The sequence below is a fragment of the Aphis gossypii genome, unplaced genomic scaffold (assembly GCF_020184175.1).
Source record: "Aphis gossypii isolate Hap1 unplaced genomic scaffold, ASM2018417v2 Contig00007, whole genome shotgun sequence".
Taxonomy (NCBI): Eukaryota; Metazoa; Arthropoda; class Insecta; order Hemiptera; family Aphididae; genus Aphis; species Aphis gossypii.
Window position 1 is genome coordinate 224,315 of NW_026082986.1, and position 5,999 is coordinate 230,313.

A 5,999-nucleotide genomic window follows, 5' to 3' on the forward strand; every position below is an offset into this window, starting at 1 on the left:
TTTTTGGACAAGCTGACATTTATTTCTGAAATAGATGACTATTTACTGAACTCAACAAATCCACCATGTCTAGAGAGTACTGTTAAATTGGCACAATCCATCAATTACATCGGTAAACTTCAAGAGTTATGCGTAACTCGTACTTGGAATCTAAAAGAATATGAATATTGTCAAGATATTTAGGACGAAGACAATAATAAGGAACATTTATTTACCATAATGTGTTCTGCTGGTACCTATAAATCTATGAGCAAAGATCATGCCAAGAAAATTGCAAAAAAACAAGCCGCACAGTTGTCGCTTGAACAAATTAATTTGAATCAACAAACTTATATGTCTCGTAGCAATATCACACATGAAATAGTTGATAAAGGTAAGTTAAACATGATAACACCAAAAAATATCGAAGTATGTAATGATTTTAAGTTAATAAATCTAGGCTCCAACCAATTATTATCATCTGAAAAAAAGTGTGTGCAAAAACTAAAAAAATGCAATTCATTGGATGAACTTAATATGAGTGCTTTAAAAATAAGTTACTGAATTTATAAAAACTGTAATAAATAAAAATTATATTTGTTATTTATTATTATTTCTATGTACTGTATTATTTAAAAAGCAATACTCGTGATATGTGTAAAACATTTTAAAGATTACATATACAGATAATAATGACCTTGAATAATTTTAAGTTGCTTCCACAGTTATATTTATTAATTTAGTATGAATAAAAAACTAAAAAAAAAAAACTACCTATAGACAAGAAAAAATATAATAACATATTACAAATTAGTATTAGATACGTAATAAAAAAAATTGTTTGTATTACGTAATGTGTAAGAACTTATTGGTTCATATTTTTTTAGTTTAATTAATTTTTTTCACTGTTATTTTTTATATTTGATTGTTTTTGTGTTTTTTAAGTATAATAACATTAACAACAATAATAATAATACTTTTAAATATGGGTCAATATATAAAAAAAAACCTACATGAATACCACTCCATCAATGTAAAAGCCAAATTACCTACACAAAAAGTACAAATAAAAAAATTAATTTTCTTGTTTAAATTTATCATTAAATTATTACATCAGAAAATTAGTGTAATGTGAGCAATGTGTGTACTCTAAAATTTGGACCAAAAACTTAAGGGCCTCCATTTATCAGGTATTTTTTTTTTTTTAATACAACAAACATAATATAAAATATTAATATATTATGAATTTATAAACAACAATTAGTTATAATGATTTTAATTTCATTACAGCCTCCTTAGCTCATATATCTTATAAGGTAATTATCACCGACTATATTATTACATAAACTTTAATAATTTAGAAACTACTTATTCGAAGTTTAATTTATAAAATAAGCAATTTTTTTTTATGCATAACTGCTTAAAAGTTTAAAATAAATGGATGGTTCTCGTAATCTCGTTTGAAAACAAATTCATAAGGTACTTCTTAAAAGGTAAAAAAAATTAAAGTATTTGAAAATATTATGATCTATTTAAGTGGTATCTATATAATAAAATTAATTGTGAACTAGTATAAAAATGAATTTAATAAATAAAATTCAGGTTGGTTTACTTAATTTTTACTCTATTGAGTATTTTTGTAATTATAATTTTATTCCCTGCATCCTTTCACATACATAATTGTTAATATTACGTATAATGTTATAATATTATTACTATTTTTTTTTGCAATTATTACTATTATTTATTAATAATAAATTTAATATTTTAAAAAGATTGAAGTCCTACAAATAATGGTAGCAATGATATTAACCATAAAACCGTATTTTGTTTCGTAATAGCGAGTCTATACGTATGTACCATCGCTCATCAGTATGTTATAATATGCGATGATATGTTATCCTTATCCGTTGGTAAAAAAAAAAACATTAGCGGTTGCTGATGATATGTTATATGAAACTATATAATATAAATACAGAGTGATTTAAATATAAATCACTATATATAAATTTATTTTGAATATATATATTATATATATGTATATATAAAATATGAATGTTATTATAATAATGTTATTAGTAACAACGATACAGAGTAAGCACAACCTTTTTCTCAAAATAATTATGTAATAATATTATTATAAATTATAATATTGCGTTGCTTATGTTCAATATGACCCTGATGAATGCCCAGCATGTATAATTGTGCGTTTACCTTAGTTTGAAAAAGGGAATTTATTTTCTAATCTAGTTTTAATTTAACAAAATCAAAATTATTTAGTTTAAAATTAACTATAGATACTTGAAAATAAAAAAAAAATAAAAAAAAAAATAATATGGTTATAGGTACCTGTTTAGTCTTCACAATTATGTATACCAAGTAGGTAATACATTTATAAAAATACAATAATATATACTTCAAAACTACTAACATTTTTGTAATTATTTTTATTTTTTTACACATATAATTTTAAAAAAACCAATTTTTTATACAGATATATTATACTCACTATATTTTTATTATTACAACTCGATCATTTGTTATGTGTTAACATTTTTACGCGCCACTTGTAAAAAAATGAGTCTAGAGTGAATTGGTAAATTCAATGTAACGAAAAATTGTAACAGAAGTTTAATGGTTGCCATGGTTGTCCACCAATAATTTATATACATTTTTTATCTTCTACTAAAAATAATAATATTTAGCCAAACATTATACTTTTATACATACATTGAGGCATACAACAATTGAACAATATAATATTATGCAATGACTAACCAATTAACAGTTTGACATAGAACTGCATATGTGTTTGTTAAAATGTCAGCTAAAAAACAATGATTTGACTGCTCAGAATAGACAGATTTTAATTAAATAAATATTTAAATTTTCAAAAATTAACATAGGATTTTTATAATTTAAATTAAATATTATTATCATGAAACGAATCATATAATATAACTAGGAGCCACAAAAAAGTTAAAAAGTTAAATATTTTAACAGAATTAAATTTGATCAAATTTTTGCATACATCTAGCTCTAATGGTACATAATAAAATACATCATTCTTAATTTTCTTAATTTTTTATGTTGTCTTGTTTTTATTAACATGGTTTACAGTCGATACTTATAAGATTATTTAATTTTAGATTGTATATATGAATTTTAATAAGCGTCGATTTTAGATTTTTCTACTTGTTTAAAAAACTAAATTAAAATATATGAATGAATAATAAAATTTAAATAAATTTAAACAATAATGCATTTTTATATATAGTACTGATTTATTGCAGACTATTTTTGTAATTAAAATCAAACTTTTACTTCAAAGGTTGGCCTTTTAAATTCTACTAAACGTGTATAGATAACTAAAGAAAATAGTATTATACAATATTGTATCATAAAATGTATCATTGTACTTAGTACTTACACATCTAAAATAAAATAAATTACTATTAACACAAAAATAAAATATTTTAGTGATGATTTTAAAGCTAATTCTAAATTAATCTTTATTTAAATACAATAAACTAGTATAAAAAATTAAGTATTTAAAATTAAAAAAAAAATAATAATAATACTAAGAAAGAAAAAATAACATTACACAATGTATAATATACATATTTTACTCGCTGTTTGAACTTAATCTTTTAATTTCTTATATAAATATAATATTAAAACTCTAAATTTCTTGTGAACTTTTTTCTAAAGACTTGAATACAATTTCTTTTGCAGAAATTATTTAATACTCCTATGAATGCATATGAAGCATAAGTCTATTTAATCGATGTCCCCATATTATTGATAACATTTATGTTTTTGAACGTCTAAGAGGGGTAAACTTTATTTTTTACATCACATGTGGCTATTAGGCTATTAAGATGAGTAATAACTAATAAAAAAAAGAGCAATTAAAATGATTTATGTAATAAGTAATAACTAATAAGAGTTAACGACTGTTTTTTATTTAATATAATATTTTGATTTAATTGGGATTTAAAAATTGAAGGATTTAATAGGATTTCAATATTGTTTGCACAAGGTAATAAAACTTCAATTATTAAACAGAAGCTTGTATCACCACAAAACACCTAAAATAAATAAGTATTCGAAAATAGTGGTCTTAAAAATTTCAAAAATTCGATTTTTAGTAACAGCATTATTTAAGAAAAAAATACGGTTAAGCATGCTTGACGAATCACTCTGTATATACTTGTACGTATTTTATTATAGGTAAACCTCGTTTATTTGCTGAGAATAAAATAAAATATAGTGCTCGTTTCGATGACGAAGATGGTGGTAGGCGTTATAACTATTACAGCTAGCCGCTAGGTTAGGTATAACTATTAAATTGTAATAATAATAGGGTCAATCATATATCATCATGGTCATGTGGTGCATACGACGTTTGTGTTAAGATGTGTCAATTAAATTACTGAGACTATCAAAATATTGTACATTATTATATGCATGTAGATGAATAAATGTATTTTTTCGTATACAAATAATGTTGCAATAGAATATTTTATAATTCAACACTACACACTCGTATTGTTTTAAGACTTATGAAGAACATGACGTGTACCTACACGCATATAAGTAAGTATATATTACATATTTATTATTATTATTTTACAATGGATAAAATTTTACGTGTACAACTGAGAGAGTTTGAAAATAAATCATAAAATTAACTTCACTAGAAATGGTTTCCTTTCTATTAAACGTTTCAATGTTAAATATAGATTTTAAAAACATTATAGTTTAACCGTTAGAAATATTTCTATTGTATAAATACAATAAATATTGTAATGAATATCTAACTTACCTATGGATTTATTATTTTGTGTCACGCTGACTACGGTAATCACTGGTCACAAGGATAAAATATTTTTTTAAATTACATAATATGTCATGAAATAATAACATTTTGACCAAAAAATATTCCAAACTAAGTACTACTATAGTACTAGATTAAATTTCTATTAGTCACATAAATGTATGTTGTGTGTTTTAGTGATTTAATACATTGTATGTATATAGCGTATAGTATACAATCAACAGTTAACAAAGGCTTTTTTGAATATTTTAACTTAACTATTAACTAGTTATGGAATACATTGTAGTAACTTAAACTTCTTCTGTTAATTTGTTAAGTAATAATATGGTATATAAATAATGATAATACCTATCATACATAATATTATCTATTATACTTAATTGTAGTTAAAACTAGTTAATCGATTATTTTTTTACTTTTTTGATTTATCATTCTAAGTAATATACGATAGTTTTGATTACAAAAAAACGAAGTGAGTATTTATTGATTTAATAATTCGGTTAAAACTAACGTATAATTGACTAAACCATTATGAGCTGTTAGTGTACAAAATAAAGGAATAGTAAGAAATACGTTCTTAATAAAATATGTATTGTCTATTATAATTTACAACAATTTAAATTTACGAGTTCATTACTATGTATGTGACCTAGATATAATAATAATAATAAAATAATAAATTTACTCCGTTTTAACTGAATTAAGATTAACTTAACTTAAGATTTTACTTTAAAGTTTAGACTTTTAGAAAAAGTTGATTAGGTATTTGTAAACAATAAATTTTAATGATTAGCGTTCTTAACGTTAACTTAATTAATTCAACTTATTTATTTTCATTAACTACTCGTATTCAATTCAATCAATTCTAAATTTGATACCAAGTGTAGTTAAAATAAATGTCGACTATATTAAAATTTTAAACATGCGTATTGTAAGAAACATACGCTCAATAACAATGGTTGTACATTTTAGACTGAAACTTATTATGTGTGTGTACTGATATCCATAAAACCAAATTAAATTAATAATCATATTATATAGGTAGGTACTTATACTACATGCTATAAGTTAAATACTTACGCAAGCACATTGGTGTTTTCATAATTTATTAAAAAGGATTTGGTTTTTAACGTATCTATGGCAATTCGTTATTATTTTTAATCAGTAAAATGCCAAAAAG

The 5,999-nt window shown here is 22.6% G+C and overlaps 1 long non-coding RNA gene across 1 annotated transcript; it reads right to left on the reverse strand.

Moving 5' to 3' along the window:
• On the reverse strand, window positions 1-515 carry LOC126552977 (uncharacterized). The gene is made up of 2 exons (XR_007606421.1): window positions 216-515; window positions 1-150 (listed from the first exon to the last, which is right to left on the reverse strand). It is a non-coding gene; the product is annotated as an uncharacterized LOC126552977 (long non-coding RNA).
• Window positions 516-5,999: the final 5,484 nt, after the last annotated feature.